An 18,989-nucleotide genomic window follows, 5' to 3' on the forward strand; every position below is an offset into this window, starting at 1 on the left:
AAGATTTGGATTTGACCTCCTATCAGGTTTACTGATAACATAATTAATTGGAAATCTGAAATAAACACTTATTTTGTAAACAGGTGAAACTATATGATTATTTATGGTTGGAAACTTAGGAAATTGCTGTTAATGAAATAAATAATATATTAAACATACATTTTGTTTTTTCAACGATGGAAATCCATTCACAAAATAATAAGGTTTTTAGGAACCATTTGACATTAAACATTTTGAACAATTGCTCTATGAAAAAAGGGATATAATTGCACCACTGATCCAGGCTGCTGATAAGCTGTCAACAAGTGTGATCACTAATTCAACGATAATAATTATCTGACCAGACAGGAACCAAGCTGGGTATAAACAGTGCAGAAGGCTACTACCATCACTAATTGATGTTGGGAGTGACACTGGTGGTGATGGTGGTGGTGGTGGCGGTGGGGGTGGGGGGAGGAGGGGTAAATACCAGTAATTGGGGTAGATAGTGGCTTTGGTTTTACACATTTTTGGTATAGCAACTGGACAGTTTATAGTAGTAACAATATAATCAACACATTCAGAAAATTGAGATTGGTTTGAGCCCAGGAATTATAATGGGATGAGTGTAACTACCAATAAACTATACATTGCGAATAAATATCTCAAATAAAATACCATGTTTTTAATCGATTTTAACTGTAATTTACCAAACATTGGTAAATGGTAAGAATAATGGTAAAACACAGAAGAGGTAAAGAACAGTGATATGGAGTTATGAATTGATATGAAAACATTCTTAAGGTTGTCTGAATATAGATTGTTGTATAACTCGGATGATGTGATTTTGATTGAGCAGTTTGTTACAGGTATCAATTAAAGGAATATTTTGTGATCCTAGCATCCTCTTTTTGTGACATTTTTCACTACATATCCACGAAAAAAGCTTATCCCAAAAATTTCAGTTGATTCCGATTTTGCGTTTGCGAGTTATGCATGATTATGTGTATTACAGTGCTCCATAGACAATGTGTTGTAATTTCGAACGAAATTCAAATTTCACGATATCTTTGCAAAACGAATTAATCTGCAAGAAATATTTTGTAAATAAACATTATGTAGCCAGATGTTTCCAGTGGTATAAAAATCTCAACTTTTTTTGAGAAAAGTGGGGGGGGGGGGGGGAAGAGGCTGTGGATCAAGAAATGCCCTTTTAAATGTAGACCTATTTCGCACACAATTAAGCTTTCAACATGAACATTTTGAGTATTTCCTAGTATGTTTTCAAAATGTTTAATGTCAAATGGTTCCTAAAAACCTTATTTGTGAATGGATTTCCATCGTTGAAAAAACAAAATGTATGTTTAATATATTATTTATTTCATTAACAGCAATTTCCTAAGTTTCCAACCATAAATAATCATAATCATCACCTGTTTACAAAATAAGTGTTTATTTCAGATTTCCAATTAATTATGTTATCAGTAAACCTGATAGGAGGTCAAATCCAAATCTTGCTAATATTTACACTGTTATAGTCAAAAACAATACTTTGTCCTGGTAGTCCCTGGCAACCCAGTCTGCATGTAGCTCATTCGTAAACATACACGACAGAAACCGGCTGTGAAGGAGCCTACATGCACGCAAACAACTTGCTAGTATAATAAAATCCGTTTTTGAGTATAATAAAGAAAGTCATGCATTGGCAACATGAAGGAAATACCTATTGCCCACTTGGTAAAATGCATACTCGTAGCCCAATCTTGTACATCATAGCACCCAGTTTAGGTTTGTGGTTTCGAAATGTTGCAATTAAACATTAGTTCTTTCAAATATGAAACGCTAAAACACAAATCTAGAACAAACACTCATTATATTTAGAAAGATATAGCAAATTTTCCATGATAGAGATTGGACCCAAGACAAAGTACACCCAAATTAGGTGACAATTCAGAATTAAGCCATGGCTAAAATAACACGCCCCGATTCCAACAATAAAAAAATTATTATGAGCAATGAGAACGCTAGACCAATTCAAACACCGGTGTCTATCAAACCACAGACAAACCTTGAAACCTGGCAGATATAGTGGACATGGACAGCACCCACCCAGCTCTATTATTGATGTATGAGGCACAACATCAGGGTCACATAAAGACTTAACGGTGGGATTATTGATTGATATAAGCCTGTATTCGTGGTACGTCACGCACGTGAAGCTACTTCAAATTTTACAGCTGATTGACTTTTAACCGTAAGTCTATTCATCAAAATTAACGGTACATATGCATACGGGAGCCGCAACAACGCTAATACAATTTAGGGAATTTACGGCTCATTTGTGCTGCCGGGTCACATATAACAGCTGCCTCCACACCTGACATCACTGACTCGCAGTATCGAATACCGGTATCCTAATTCCGCTTGGCGTATGCACACGCGTACAAGGGCGTTTTGCCGTCACGCTTGCGGTGTAACCTTGGGATGAAAGGATACCCATTAGTATTATGTGTAAAGCCCGCGCAGGGGACAGATATATGGGGACTGTCGTCCCAGCCATATTCATATAGCAGCAAATCGTCATACCCACGTATCATCTGTTTGGAGCACAAAAAGGCTAACTACATTAGCTGTCTGGCGAACAATAGGGTTAAACCCCTTTGTTTAACTTTGAAGTTGGGCTTATATCCCTCTTATGCACCAAGCAGCCCACTCCAGACAGTCGATATGGTATTAAGGTCAATTCTGGGCTAAGATACCAAAAGGTTACCCATACCTCTGTTTACATTAGACTTTTAATATTCCAAAGGTCATTCACACTAATTAATAGTACTTGAATAATATTATGATAAACAATAAAAGGCTAAGCAATGGTCAAAAATGTTATCTTTTGTATAATTGTGACCTGATCTGATCCCGGGGGTCACTCCCATTGTGGCCTGTACACCATCCGCGATAATCAACTTTTGAAAAGCACCCTAAACAAGGATTTAACCCTTGGCTAAAACAGTTGATGGAAATAAAGGTGCAAGATATTTATTTCCATCAACTCGGAACATTTATGTTCCAATACCACCACAATCTCCTCCCAAAAGATTTGTCCATTAAGGAGTTTTTTAGAACTAACAAAAGTATTCACCATCACCATACTGGGCAAGCCAATGATTTCCACGTTAAAATGTCCAATACCAAATTGGCTGATAATATAATTAGTATTCAAGGAGCCCTTTATAGGAACTCACTTCCCCAGTCTACCAAATCTTGTAGTTCAGTGCCATCTTTCAAATCCAACTCTAAAAAAATCCTCATCAGCACATATGTACAACACTGATTAGCCTACACCTGCAGTTGTTGTTTTTGTTTGGTTTTTTCCTTCTCATTTTTCAGGATCTACTTGCATAAAATTAATTCAGTATATATGTTCCACAACAAATCGGACCCGTTTGTCTGTCCGTTTGTATTGTTCCAGTCTTTAGTTATTATTACACAGCCGTGACGTTAGTCACGGCTGTGTCTTTTTTCTTACAGGATCTTCTTCTTTCTTTCTTCTCGTGATTTCAACTCAAAATGCTACTTCTCCCACAAATTCCGTAGGACAGTAACGCCACTTGCACACACGCATTGTTATTACCCAATGTCTATAAATCATACACAGATTTGAGGTCAAAGGTCGTTAAGGGGTCACTTCCGGTAAAAAACGAAATTCCTTCAAAAAAATTTATTAGCTAAGAAAAACATAGCAGAGTGACGGTATGTGCACGTATGAATTATGTTAACCTAATGTATATGTGGTATTTTTTTTTGTTTGAGGTCAAAGGTCATTAAGGGGTCACTTCCGGTATAAAACGAAATACCTTCAAAATGCTACTTCTCCCACAAATTACATAGGACGGTGACGCAACTTGCACACATGCATTGCTATTACTCAGTGTCTATGAATAATACACAGATTTGATGTCAAAGGTCATTAAGGGGTCACTTCCGGTATAAAACCAAATTCCTTCAAAAATTTTTATAAGCTAAGAAAAACATAGGAGAGTGACTGTATGTGCACACATGAATTATGTTTACCTTATGTATATGTGGTATTTTTTTGTTTGAGGTCAAAGGTCATTAAGGGGTCACTTCCGGTATAAAACGTAAAACCTTCAAAAAATTGTATTTGATAAGAAAAACATAGGACAGTAACGGTATGTTCACACATGAATTGTGGTTACCCAATTCATATGTGGTATTTTTTATTTGGAGTCAAATGTACAATTCCCCTTCTGCCACAAGTAACATAGCAAAGTGGTGCCACGTGCACCCATGCATTGACATTAGCCAATGTCTATGAGCGTTTTCATATATTTTGGGGTCAAAGGTCATATAGGGGTTATAACACGGCTGTGTTCGTGGGTTAGACCACAGCTAAGTCTAGTTATTATTATGATCCAATAGCATGAGTTGGTTATGGTTCTGACTGTGTGCTTTGCGCATGCGTATAGTTGGTAGCAACGAATCATCTTGTCAAATGCGACATTATAGTTGTGCTTAGTAAGAATTCACATCTGAAAACCTCTTTTATGTCTGGAAGACGGATTTCAACCAATTTACATGGAATAGCTTAAAGAAACTGTAAGTATATCGTTAGCCTGAATGTTTATTGTATTCACGTATCCACGAAAAGAGTTACATTCTTGTTTAATATCTTTGGAATTTCTTTGGTGGATGACATTGTTTGTTACGAAGATAAAATGTTGTTGTTGTTGTTGTTTATTTGTTGTTGTTTGTTGTTGTTGTTGTTAGGTGTTTTTTTTTTTTTGGTTTGGTAAACCACGATATGCTGGTTCTTTTCGTTGGGAATATCAAGGAGTGGAAAGTCTAATACAGAAATAGTATTTGATGAAATCGGACCATCCTAGTAGTCGTGTGAGTAGCTCCTTAGTTCGAATTATCATACGTTGGCAAATGAGAAGCAGTCTTGGTATGGGATATAAATCCTTTTTATAGAAGGCTTATATATTATGATTTCATTTTAACAACAAAACATTTTGTTATACTTAAAGTAAGACATTCTTATACTACTAACTGGACACACTAAGCATAATGTAGGTTTCGGTGTTTAATAATAATCAGAATTAGACGAGGGCCTTACTTTTAAGTTTACGATTAAGTTCATATTTAGTTATTGCCCCTGCTGATGTTGGTTTCATCATCGTGATCGTTGCTGTTACGTAACAATAACCTAATCAAACCCCTAGCCTAAATCACATACCTATTCATAAGCTAATTCCATGAAACCTTTATTTTACAGCAACGAATGCCACAAACCTCTAAGTAAACACAGGGTACAGATCGTGGGTATTCCGTCGTTTTATGTTTCTTGTTGATTTGAAAACTCAACAACAAGAAACATCAACAGCAGTAAACACAATTCTTTGGCGTATTTGCTGTCTTTCCTAATGTTGTTGCAGCTACTTGTTTGTATCCGTTAATGTCATCGATTCTATTGTTGCTACTATTGTTGTCGTCTTGTTGCTACTACGAGATCATTATTTGGTTCTTTTGTTATTGTTGTTTACCTTGTTCTGAATTATTATTATTATTTTTTGATTGACATCATCCTCAGTGTAATTGACATTTTATTCCATTTCAATAATAATTTACTAACATAAATAAATGACATTTTAAATTTCAGCCCGTAGAATGATGTGGGTGTCTCACGTGGTGAACCAGTACAACATAGTACTGATGCTACAGATTCTGTGTATTCTACCGGGTAAGTACGTATATAGATCTACATCGTATAAACAACGGGACAAACAACCGCCACACCCCCACATACACAAAACCAAATACACACATTTAGAAACGGTGCTGGAAATAAGACAGTATCCTTACAGGTTAGTCAGACCATTGAGTTTGAAATTTACCAGCCATGGTCAATTGTCATGGACCCGAACTCAAATTATAAAATGTACATTATAACACCTGTTTACCAGTCAGAGATTTGTAAGCTATGGTTATTTATAAGTGTTTACAATTACACAGCTCTAGAACTACTGACATGACTGAGGCCTATTTTATAACGCGGACTACGAAAAAGGAAGGAGGGGGTGAGGTTGTTATTTCCACCCCCTAATTTTCAATTACAAACGTCAGATACCATTATATTTGGTACCAAAGTATACCTATGGGTCTCTTTCTTCTATAGTAACACCAAAATAAGTACAAACATTTCCCATGTAATGTCGCTACGACGTCCTAAAATTTGAAAAATTCTGGCTATGTACAAACGTACAGGCAAAATTGATTTTCGGCTCATGCGATTTTCAACAAGTTTGTTTTCTAAATATCAAAGGAAATGACTATTTCAACCCAAATAACAAGTAAAAAGTCATTAGCTCTTGCAAAAATTTTACAAGAGCGAAATTAAATTCATGAATTTTACTGTAGAAACCAATAGTGGGCTTCACTCAAGTATGCGCCAGTCACGCATTACGCAACTCGAAACTAGCGTTAGTGTTGCGAACAACATGGCATTCTGTATTGATACACAATGTAACGAGTCTCCTTTTTTTGGCCTAAACAGACTTAATTAACTTTAGTCATTTGGTTGTACACCCAAGCGTTTTTAGTGCGTCTGGTAAAAAACATTATTGGGTTGGTACCAATCTCTTCTCTTAGTAGGACAAGAGTCAAGCTCATAATAAATGATTATGCATTTATTTGCAAACCATTCTGTCCTTTTGAAAAGTTCTGGAAAATATATATAGAAATATAATGTCTTCTTTAGCTTAGCAATGTCGACTTGAAATTAATGATTCCTTTCAATCGTGTTGCGCTGCTTCCCTGTGGTATAGAATTTGTGTCTTTTAAAAAAAATATATTTTAGCATTTCAGCAAGAGTAATTTCTGGAATCGGCGAATAACCACCAGACTGTGTTAAATTCCAGGAGTCGTATCTTAATATCTTGGAAAGAACGACCCAATCCATTTAAAACATACTGGAATGGAAATAAAGTTGTTTTGATGTATGGATTTTTAGCTCGTTAGGGTATTTTATACAATAATAAATGAATAGGCTGCTGATATAACATCCGCTGATATGAATAATTAATTCTAATCCATTATCCGAAGTAATTAACAATCGATAATATCAAAACCTCATAGGACCATTGAAGCATTACACATAATACTTATGTACTTGTTTGTAACAAGTCATATTTTATTCATGCAATCACATCCTGTCAAATTTAAAATTAATATTAATTGCTCGTCAGCTAGCTTCACCGAGGCAACTCTGCTTATATTAAACTCTTACAATAGTGTATACAAACGTACATATTTTCAAACTGTAAAATGTTTTAAGTTTTAAAAACAATCCAGAAGCTGAAGGGCTGTTATTTCTTTCCAAGGTGATCCACGCATATCAGCGATCGGAAATCTATGACTTGTAGTATCACAATTATGAACCATCCACCCTCTCATCTTTGTGACCCCATTGCAATAAAAAATGGCAGTCCCCAGGTTATGTAAGAAGATGGTGACAAAATACGACAATAATACCAATTATTAGTTTTGCATCTCAAGTCATTTTTTGTAATTTTGAGGAAAAGTACAAAATATGGTTCAAGCATGCATCTAAATATATTTATTCCCCAATATTTGCACAAAAAAAATGATATTGAGACAAGTTAAAGGGAATAATCAGATATAATTAAGGTGATCACGTAACTGATGCATGCTTGAACCACTTAAAGCTCGCAGCGTGTCTATAGAATTGACAGCCTTGACACATTCCTAGTAGGCCACATAGCTGCAATGAGATGATTTGAATTGACAGCCACTTGAGATCATTTTATTCCTAGCTATAGATTTCTGGCGTTATTGCCAATCTATAGTATTATTATACTTAGCCTGAGTCCCTCGATCCCTCTCTCAAACTATTCAACATGGCGGAAGAAAATGGCCATTGCGGCTGTTGAAGAACTAGTGGATTCATCCTACTATCCACTATCCTTCTACTATTCAAATGCCTTGTTATATAACAAGACATTTTAAACGCTTAAAATTGTTTTCTGTAAAACGTTTTGTGTTTACTGAGTCGGTGGAAACTCAGATAATTTGATCATGTTTGATTGTGTGTTTCAATATAATTGGGATATCACATATGTTTACTAATAATGTTGTTCTCTTCGTACTTTGCTTTGCCTGGTATCGGCTTTAAACAAAATAAAATGTATGTTGCCCACCCCTAACATCGATGCTGTCACGTGATTGGCTTATATTTGGGCGTCTCTCTCAATTTGACCATCCGCTACGGTAGGGTTTGCCAAGAATTTCAGGTGCATGGATCAGTTCTGTATAAAGGTTCAGGGGATTCACGCTATTATTATACAAACATTTGAGGAAACCAAGGAATTAGTGGAGTAAAAAATTGTAGTGTAATGATTAACAGACACAATTCCAATCAATGACAAAAATTATTTTTGTAATCGATCAAACAAGAATTCCTGAAAAAAATTGGTGTCAGTTCCAATTTACAATGTAATTATTATTTGAATGTAATGTTAAAGATGGAATTGCATGAGAAGTTTTGCACTGCAGCACTGACAGGAACATTTAGTGGTAGTTCATTTATCATTAAATAATTATACACTTACATACGTGTTTTGGCGCAGCGTCAGTCTTCTATTCTAGCTAAAAACGTTTTTAAAAATAAAAAATATGCAAATGAGGTAGCTAATTTGAAAATTTTGAGACAAAAATCACATGGGATCTCAAGACTGCCCCTTACCACCATCCCACCAAGTTAAATCTCTATACGCCTCACCAGTTCCAAAAAATGGCAAAAAGCCTTTTAAAAATAAACAAATATGCAAATGAGGTGGCTAATTTGAATATTTTGCGACAAAAATCATGTGGGATCTTAAGACTGCCCCTTTACCACCACCATACCAAGTTACATCTATATACCCCCTACCAGTTCCGAAAAATGACAAAAAGCGTTTTTAAAAATAGAAAAAAAGGGAAATGAGGTGGCTGATTTGCATATTTTGTGACAAAAATAGCATCTGATCTTAAGACTGCTCTTAACCATCACCCCACCAAATTACGTTTCTATATAGTTCCGAAAAATGGCCAAAAGCAATTCGACAAATAAAAAAATAGGCAAATGTGGTGACTAATTTGCATATCTTGCGACAAAAATTGCATCGGATCTTACGACTGCCGCTTACCACAACCTCATCAAGTTACATCCCTATACGCCTCACCAGTTCTTCGAAATGGCAAAAAAACACACCCAAAAACAATTTTTGTTAAATATGCAAATTAGCTACCTAATTTGCGCCAAAAATTGCATCAAGTCTTAGGGCAGCCACTTACCACCACCCTACCAAGTTATACCCCAATACACCTCACCAGCTCCGAGAAACTGCCGCTTACCACAACCTCATCAAGTTACATCCCTATACGCCTCACCAGTTCTTCGAAATGGCAAAAAACAAACAAACAATTTTTAAGTTAAATATGCAAATTAGCTACCTAATTTGCATATTTTGCGCAAAAAAATGCATCAAGTCTTAGGGCAGCCACTTACCACCACCCTACCAAGTTCCACCCAGATACACCTCACCAGCTCCGAGAAACTAACCTGGAAGCCAAAGGCATTTAAAAACAAAGTTCACACAATACAAATGTATAAGACCCCATTATAGCATAAGGCAATTTATAAGTCATTTTAAATGATTTTAAATGTGACGTATAAAATTTGTCTATAACACAGGGAGATATAAAATGTAGGGATTTGGGTACTTTTTGTTCAATTTTCACAGAAATTGAAGGATTTTGACCTACGTTTTTGTTTGTCTGTTTACCCCAGGGTCGCTGAAACAAAGAATTATATTAATTAAATCACCTAATTTATAATTAATAAAGGACAAAGAAAGATAGAAGCAAAAGTATGCTTCATTTAGTTAAAACAATAGTAACATCCCTGTTGTGTACAAAAATATAACTCTATACGACAATGCAAATCAGGATCAATTCATGGACTAAGTGCACAGGGAAATGTTGAGTATGTAAATTAAATGGAACAGCCAAAATGCCAATGGGTATGTAATTTAACTAGAACAGCCTTAAATTGATATCGATATTAATATTGACGTCACAGATTCGATTTGTCACGTGATCGTCAAACCTGTACTAAAGGTGTCAGTTCTGCAGGAACTGACACAAAAACAATCCTTTTATATCAATTTTGAAGTTAGCCTGAATCTGTATGGCCCCTCTTGCCTTTTTTAGGTCTATGCTGTTTTTAATATTAACCAGCGAACAATAAAGGCCATATTGGGGACATATATCTTGTCGATTTCGAATGATAATGTACAAATTCGAACACTTTAATGTCAAAATCCAAAAATCAAAACAAAACATGGCAATGCATATATTTTCCGACTTTCAGCATCGTATGGAATTTCATAATCGTATCAGTGTCTTCATTATTTGTTTGAAACTTTCACCAAACGTTCGCGCTCATCATCATCATCATCATCATCATCAACATCATCATCATCATCATCATCATCATCATCATCATCAGTATCATCATCATCATCATCATCAGCAGCAGCAGCAACAGCATCATTATCATCATCATCAGCAGCAGCAGCATCATCATAATTGGTCGGCTGTGGAGCTGATGACTACAAGCTTTCTCCAAGTATTGCGATCTTGTAGTCATCAGAAGTTCACTGATTAAAGGCAGCCCTTCTTCTCCGCCAATACCTCTCATCAACAGAAGCAGACACTTACAATATAATATATAATAGCCTTCTTGTTCATTTCCATGCCTCTTTATTTCTTTTGATATTAATAAAATATTGTTTGTAAAACATCCAAGAAAATTGTTTTTTGTTATTCTCATTGTTAATTTTTCTTGTTATGTATTGTTAATGTATCAATCAGAAATTAAGGGGTATCCATGCAATTTGATGAAACTTTATCAACATTCCCACCTTCAAGCGCGTACGTGTGAAGACGTTAGACAGGATAACGATGCATACGAAGATTGGCGTTGGATTTTGCCGTACTACGATCCGTGTCAGTGCACCAGTGTCATATACGGTGGATGGGGACCGAATACAATCACACCTAGGCGACTTTTTAAACCAATTTACGTCGACGAACCTTTGGTAACAGATAACGTCAGCATGATCAGAGAACATTACAATTTGCACTGCATGGGTAAGAATATAAATACTTTATTAATGACAAGATCGTCACATTACGAGTATACTTTTTGAAGTTTTGAAGATTGAAGAAACGTTCGTTTAAAATACAGGTTTTCGTTTATATATTTCCTATCGGATCTTGACAACTGTGGATCAGCTCGTGTCGTCAGATCTGCACCCCTTCCAACAATGTAATTTCTGGTGCTTCTTGGCGGTAATACTATATAGTACAAACATGACGGTACCATGGGGCAATTATCCAATTCACAATTATTGCAGAGTCCTCTAGAATTCAAATATCACCATGGGTAAAGTGATAGCAAATCCGTCATATTGAATTTTCACAAAAAGTACCAAACTAGTCAATCTGTGGCAATTATTGCCAAAGGCCCAACGTTAAAGCTTAAAAGGTCGTAAAGTAACAGCTCTACGCGCGATATGCGCAAACAGTCACACTTTGGTTGGTCCTAACCCTAGAATTATGTCAATTTTTGGGCCTCATAGCTACTAATTTGTTGGTGTAAAGTATATAAAAGTAATATAAAATTTTTCAGGCAAGGTAATAAAAAAATGTTATTAATTTTCAAAAACTATATCAAAATATCTAGAACCAAAGTTTTTGTTTTTGTTTGTTTTTTGACCAACTTTGACAAATTATCACAAAAAATGGTTTAAACATACTCAATTTTGCAACAACTAAAAATCATAAAAAGCCTTATTTCAAGTTTTCAATTTCAAAATGTTCTGGTGATAAGTAGAATTAAAACAATGCTCTTAGATATTTGTTTCTAATCAAACTACCTTTTGGAAATGTTGTATTCATTTTGATATTATCTACAATGATTGCTTTAATATTTTAATACAAATTCGAGTTCATACCAATATTTATGAAGTGATATATTAAAATGATACATTATGTTGTCAAGTAAAGCCATCTTGTTTACGCGTTATTGACTCTTAATTGCATGTTTCAGAAAATTATAAAAAAAAATCAGTATTCTTTAGATCATACCTCAAAATCTGTTTAACGGCTAATAACTTGTGGGTATGGGTAGGTACTTTCGGGTGTTTATATTATGTGTTTAGTTGTTCATCATGATCACTACTTTAATTATTTGGACGCACCAAAACAGCTAAGAATATCAACGGTTAAATACCATCAATTCCCATACCGTGATCGTACACCTATACCACTAACCTGTATCGAAGCGAGGTCGCGTATTTAGGTAGTTAAGGATAAGACAGCAAGACAGAATAATAAACATACGAAATAAAGTATAATTATTATTATGATCCTTTTTGTTTGAAAACAAATCATTATAATAAAGCTACAGCGATGTGTTAAAAATGATTTCATTTATACGCGATATTCATACGCAGAGATTGTCCATTGTAATGTGTGTGATACTTTCAGTATAAAAATGACATTGCAATTTCACATTTTGGTCACCAACGTCGTATGAAACGCACGGGTGGAGTTGAAATATGCTGATTTTTACAGCATGTCGAGGTTCTTGCAACGCGCCTAATTTTCACCTCAGAAAAAAGCCTCATTGAAAATATAGTCATGATATATGGATGTCGTGATCCATAATCTAACCAAATAATGTTTTTTGCCAACTATATTATTTGGGAAGCACAAAAATACAATTGCCTTGTTCTACTTCGTGACGATTGAGCACACTCGATTTTGGAACTGAGACTAGCAATATTAACGCCGTTTTCAACATCGTATACATGGAAAGTGTGCGGTTGTATATTACACGTCAGTGTGCTTATCAACATACGTACCTGTGTGCTTTATTTTGTATTATCTTACTAGTGGTAATCCCATTTCAACATTGTTGTCGTTGTATGTAATTCCAAAAACAACAACATGAGTCCGGCATATAAAATGGCCTAATTCCTAATACAGTTTAACCCACTCATTTGCACGTAAAACTTGCCCTATTGACCAGGTAAATGGAACTGATGGAATTAAAATGACATGCAGGTTTTTAGTTTTCTTAAAATCACTTCCCATGGACTTGGGTGGGTTTTGTATTCACGTATTCAAGTGGATAACTTCATAATTCATTTCGAAATATATCCTACGTTATGCATTTTCTCTGCAGCTGAAATGGATGAATGTACTTCGGGTACTGATAATTGTGACGAAAATGCTCTTTGCACTGATACATTGACATTCTGATCATGATGTGGGAGTTGAGCGCAAATTTATACGCCCGCGTCATTGACTTACGTAATCGCGGCTACAGACAAAAGGATATTGGTGCCGCTTTAGGAATTACATAAGGTGCAGTCTCTCAAAATTTGAAGAGACATCGAGAGACCGGAACTACTACACCTAGACCAAGGTTAGGTCGGCCCCGAAAGACAACCGCCAGGGAAGACCGATCTCTCCAGAGACTTTGCCACAATGGCCGCACGAAGTCTGCATCTCGGCTACAAACAGAATGGCTGAGGTCCATTAACGCGCCTTTTACTGGGAAACTTGTGAACAATAGACTGGTTAGTGCAGGTTTTCGAGCAAAACGACCAATAAGAAAGCCGATATTTCTGCAAAGACATCGGCATGCGCGCTTGCTTTGGTCACAGAGACATAAGGAGTTGACAGTAGCCCAATGGCGTAATGTGATCTTCAGTGAAGAGGTCCGGTTCCTCCTATACAGACAAGACGACCGATTCAAGGTCCGAAGACAGGTTGGTCAAGCCCTGCTTGAGGATTGTATCCTTCCTAGAGTCCAGGGAGATGTTGGGGAATCACAGTATGGGGAACATTTCCCAGTAGCTCGAAATCACACCTCTACATACCAGAAGGACACGTAAACCAGGACTATGTATGTTCTTGATACAGTTATGCTTCCGTTTGCAAGAAGAGACTTCGGGAACAATTTCGTGATCCAAGATGACAACACCACGGCACACAGAGCCCTACGCGTGAGGTAGTTCCTTGAAAATGAGAATGTAGAACACCTGGACTGGACGGTTTTGAGCCCGGATATGAACCCTATAGAGAACTTATGGGCAGAAGTATCCTGCAGGATAGGTAACATGGACAACCAACCAATCATCCTGCAGGAACACGCCCTCATTGCATGCTAGCGAGATATTCCACAAGGAACCTTGGCAAACCTGGTCGAGAGAATGTCACGTCGCTTAATGACCTTGAGCTGGGAAAGTTGTGGACACACCAAATATTGAGATGTATTTTCTCAAGCGAGAGACTTATCTGAACATGTCACAGTGAAAGTTTAAGTTTTTGTTTGAACAATAAAGTTTGCTAGTGTATTTAATCTCATTTTGTGATACAAAGAGACCGCGAAAAAGTGTTGCGATAGTGTGATGCTTCCATTATAATGCACTTCCTCAGGTAATTCTTTGTTTAATTGGCCAACTGTGTGATGTAAACATCAAAGGACATTCATATCTTTCAATTAAATTCAACTGAGCACTACTCCATAACAATAAATCTGTTCCTAATATGATTGAAAACTGCATTTGATACAAGAATAAAACTTTTGTCCATGACTGTAGTATCACAGTTTAGAATATTAGGACAATTTTAACTTCTCTTATGATCATACCTGAAAAGTATGTCTTCTACCTAAACCTAACAATTATTTATGACTTTATACCGTTTATTTATACCGTATCTAATTTTATAAATATCTAATTTCATACATATTTATACAGACGTTGATGAATGTACTATGGGTAGCGATAACTGTGACGAAAATGCTGCTTGTACCGATACCGTTGGTTCTTTCGCATGTGCATGTAATGTCGGATACACTGGAGATGGAGTAACATGCACAGGTCAGTCTATCTGTTTTATATCTCTTTTCCATTTATTTCAAATAATTATCCAGTATACGAGATAAAAAAATACCTTTTGGAAACGGTATATGTCTATCTACAAGTTTTCTAAACAAATATGTTACATGACCAATGTTTGTGAGGCAATCAATTAAAAATTGAAGTTAAATGACGTTTCAGACGATCTTAATTTATTCAAGCGCTGTTGCGTTTTGCTTGGATTATGTTTCAGAGTAGAGGAATATTTTAACTTCTCTGTTGACCATACCTCAAAATCTTTTTAAGTTACCCAAAAACATTATGAATCAGATTTTAATATGAATGATTTGTAGCCATCAGATGGATATTGATAGTTTTCAAAATAAAATTGTTTCATGACCAATTTGTTATAGCATCAATTTAAAATGATATATTTATTCAAGCTTTTTTAAGGTTTTAATATTATTATAGATAAGAATATTAGGACAACTTTAACTTCTCTAATGATCATACCTGAAAAGTATGTCTTCTACCTAAACCTAACAATTATTTATGACTTAAGTTTGGATGTTGAATTATTAAAAACCGCTTTTTGAATTGTTTTACGATGCATGTACCATGGGTAGCGATGACCTAGAGGCAAATACTGCTTGCGCCAATACCGTTTATTCATACCGTATCTAATTTTATACATATCTAATTTTATACATATTTGTACAGACGTTGATGCATGTACTATGGGTAGCGATAACTGTGACGAAAATGCTGTTTGCGCCAATACCGTTGGTTCCTTCACATGTACATGTAATGCCGGATACACTGGAGATGGAGTAACATGCACAGGTCAGTCTATTTGTTTCATATCTCTCTTCCACTTATTTCAAATAATTATCCCGTATATGAGATAAAAATACCTTTTGGAAATGGTGTATTCCTATCGAAACGATTTCTAAACAAATATGTTACATGACCAATGTTTGTTTTCAACCTAAAACTAACAATTATTTATTACTTAAGTTTGGATGTTGAATGATTAAAACCCCCTTTTTGGATTGTTTTACGATGCATGTACCATGGGTAGCGATGACCAAGAGGCAAATACTGCTTGCGCCAATACCGTTTATTCATATCGTATCTAATTGTATACATATCTAATTTCATACGTATTTGTACAGACGTTGATGAATGTACTATGGGTAGCGATAACTGTGACGAAAATGCTGTTTGTGCCAATACCGTTGGTTCCTTCACATGTACATGTAATGCCGGATACACTGGAGATGGAATAACATGCACAGGTCAGTTATTTGTTTCGTATCTCTTTTCAACTTATTTCAAATAATTATCCCCTATACACGAGATAAAAAATACCTTTTGGAAATGGTGTATTCCTATCGAAACGTTTATGACCAATGTTTGTGTGGCAATCAATTAAAAAGTAAGTTAAATTACGTTGGCACAACAATCTTAATTTATTCAAGCGCTGTTGCGTCTTGCTTGGATTATGTTTCAGAGTATAGGAATATTTTTACTTCTCTGATGACCGTACCTCAAAATCCTTTTAATTTACCCAAAAACATTATGAATCCGATTTTAATAGTAGCCGTCAGATGGATTTTGATAGTTTTCAAAATAAGTTTGTTTCACGACCAATTTGTTATAGGATGAATCTAAAATGATACATTTATTCAAGCTTTTTAAAGGTTTTAATAGTATCACAGTTTAGAATATTAGGACAATATTTTCATAAGAGAAGAGACTTCATAAGAGAAGTTAAAACTTCTCTTTGTTGAATGATTGAAAACCGCTATTTGGATTGTTTTATGATGAATATACCGTGGGTAGCGACGACCTAGAGGCAAATACTGCGTGTGCCAATACCGTTTATTTATACCGTATCTAATTTTATAAATATCTAATTTCATACATATTTGTACAGACGTTGATGAATGTACTATGGGTAGCGATAACTTTGACGAAAAAGTTTGGATGTTGAATGATTAAAACCCGCTTTTTTGGATTGTTTTACGATGCATGTACCATGGGTAGCGATGACCAAGAGGCAAATATTGCTTGCGCCAATACCGTTTATTCATATCGTATCTAATTGTATACATATCTAATTTCATACGTATTTGTACAGACGTTGATCAATGTACTATGGGTAGCGATAACTGTGACGAAAATGCTGCTTGTGCCAATACCGTTGGTTCCTTCACATGTACATGTAATGCCGGATACACTGGAGATGGATTAACATGCACAGGTCAGTCTATTTGTTTCATATCTCTTTTCAACTTATTTCAAATAAATATCCCCTATACACGAGATAAATAATACTTTTTGAAAATGGTATATTCCTATCGAAACGTTTTCTAAACAAATATGTTAAATGACCAATGTTTGTGTGGCAATCAATTAAAAAGTAAGTTAAATTACGTTGGCACAACAATCTTAATTTATTCAAGCGCTGTTGCGTCTTGCTTGGATTATGTTTCAGAGTATAGGAATATTAATTTTTTACTTCTCTGTTGACCGTACCTCAAAATCTTTTTAATTTACCCAAAAACATTATGAATCCGATTTTAATAGTAGCCGTCAGATGGATTTTGATAGTTTTCAAAATAAGTTTGTTTCACGACCAATTTGGTATAGGATGAATCTAAAATGATACATTTATTCAAGCTTTTTAAAGGTTTTAATAGTATCACAGTTTAGAATATTAGGACAATATTAACTTCTCTTATGATCATACCCTAAAAGTATGTCTTTTACTTAAACCTAACAATTTACGACTTAAGTTTGGGTGTTGAATGATTAAAACCGCTATTTGGATTGTTTTATGATGAATATACCGTGGGTAGCGACGACCTAGAGGCAAATACTGCTTGTGCCAACACCGTTTATTTATACCGTATCTATTTTATAGATATCTAATTTCATACATATTTGTACAGACGTTGATGAATGTACTATGGGTAGCGATAACTGTGACGAAAATGCTGCTTGTACCGATACCGTTGGTTCTTTCGCATGTGCATGTAATGTCGGATACACTGGAGATGGAGTAACATGCACAGGTCAGTCTATCTGTTTTATATCTCTTTTCCATTTATTTCAAATAATTATCCAGTATACGAGATAAAAATACCTTTTGGAAACGGTATATGTCTATCTACAAGTTTTCTAAACAAATATGTTACATGACCAATGTTTGTGAGGCAATCAATTAAAAATTGAAGTTAAATGACGTTCCAGACGATCTTAATTTATTCAAGCGCTGTTGCGTTTTGCTTGGATTATGTTTCAGAGTAGAGGAATATTTTAACTTCTCTGTTGACAATACCTCAAAATCTTTTTAATTTACCCAAAAACATTATGAATCAGATTTTAATATGAATGATTTGTAGCCATCAGATGGATATTGATAGTTTTCAAAATAAAATTGTTTCATGACCAATTTGTTATAGCATCAATTTAAAATGATATATTTATTCAAGCTTTTTTAAGGTTTTAATATTATCATAGATAAGAATATTAGGACAACTTTAACTTCTCTAATGATCATACTTGAAAAGTATGTCTTCTACCTAAACCTAACAATTATTTATGACTTAAGTTTCGATGTTGAATGATTAAAAACCGCTTTTTGGATTGTTTTACGATGCATGTACCATGGGTAGCGATGACGGGGACCGCTCTATAATCCGAAGGTTCTATAATCCGAAAGTCCTTTAGTCCGAAGGTTCGCTAGTAAAGAACCGTCGGACTATAGAGCTTCCACCGCGATGACCTAGAGGCAAATACTGCTTGCGCCAATACCGTTTATTCATACCGTATCTAATTTTATACATATCTAATTTTATACATATTTGTACAGACGTTAATGAATGTACTATGGGTAGCGATAACTGTGACGAAAATGCTGCTTGTGCCAATACCGTTGGTTCCTTCACATGTACATGTAATGCCGGATACACTGGAGATGGAGTA

This window comes from Amphiura filiformis, chromosome 13 (genome assembly GCF_039555335.1).
Source record: "Amphiura filiformis chromosome 13, Afil_fr2py, whole genome shotgun sequence".
Lineage (NCBI taxonomy): Eukaryota > Metazoa > Echinodermata > Ophiuroidea > Amphilepidida > Amphiuridae > Amphiura > Amphiura filiformis.